Source organism: Pelobates fuscus, chromosome 2 (assembly GCF_036172605.1).
Source record: "Pelobates fuscus isolate aPelFus1 chromosome 2, aPelFus1.pri, whole genome shotgun sequence".
Classification (NCBI taxonomy): Eukaryota; Metazoa; Chordata; class Amphibia; order Anura; family Pelobatidae; genus Pelobates; species Pelobates fuscus.
In genome coordinates, this window is record NC_086318.1 from 170517206 (window position 1) to 170518514 (window position 1309).

Below are 1309 nucleotides of genomic sequence, written 5' to 3' on the forward strand. Positions count from 1 at the left end.
TCTCATATTGAGAGTTGACAGCAACAGATTCCAAATGCAAATAGCACACTTGAAATGAACTCTGGACCTTTTATCTGCTCCTTGAAAATGGGATAATGAGGGAATAACACACACCTGGACATGGAACAGCTGAGCAGCCAATTGTCCGATTACTTTTGGTCCCTTGAAAAGTGGGAGGCACATATACAAACTGTTGTAATTCCTACACCGTTCACCTGATTTGGATTTAAATACCCTCAAATTAAAGCTGAAAGTCTGCAGTTAAAGCACATCTTGTTCATTTCATTTCAAATCCATTGTGGTGGTGTATAGAGCCAAAACGATTAGAATTATGTCGATGTCCCAATATTTATGGACCTGACTGTAATTCCTTGCCGGGAAGAGGTTAAAAGCTGCAATAAGCTGGCATTTTCCTCTCTCACATGTATAATTATATGTGCTTTCCGAAAAATAAAACACGGTGCCATATCACTTTCTGATTGATACACAAGAACCACAGTGAAGGCCGGACATGAATATATAAATTTCCATTAAGAGGCTTTAGAAAGAGATTTCCCTGCAATCAAGCACAAGGACAGTGATGCAACTCATCAGACAAACCGATTAATGGGTCTTCGAAAAAGAATATCACTGAACCAAAGCTTAACATAATGACAGTAAATAAACCAGCTGTGCTAACAAATATTTATTTATTTATTTATTTATTTTGTAAATCAACCCCTCCCTTAATCTGTGTCATAATAAAATTGCTGACAATACATTTAAATGCAGACAAAACACAATTGATGGAGGGAATGAAGTAGGTAAAAGTGAAATAATATATGCTGGCTCTTTATTCATAAAAGTAGTAGTGATAATAATGTAACAAAGCCAAAAGAAATACATTTTTTTTTTATCAAATTACACATATACACATAATATCTGCATGGCCTTTGGTAAGCCATCTTCTTACTAAAAAGAAAACACTATAATATAATAAAAGAAACCCATTTAATATTTTTTTTTTTTTAAAGGTTGAAATTGCTAATAATAGTTATTTGGTAGCTAATTATTGTTGCTGTAATTTTAGATGTAGTCTGACACAGATGTATAATGGACACACAGAAGATGCTACTCCGGCCCTGCACGTTTAAAATAGCAGTGGGGGAGTGATTTTACAGGTTTCCCTGGGCACCACAAGGGAAATGCAAGATATTTTGAAACGTTTAAAAGTAACATGTAGAGTTCAGCTGTGTTACAGCAAGTAGTGAATAGCTAGGCTTGGCAGAGCAGACAGGGGAGGAGGGGGAGATAGGGATATGACATTGCA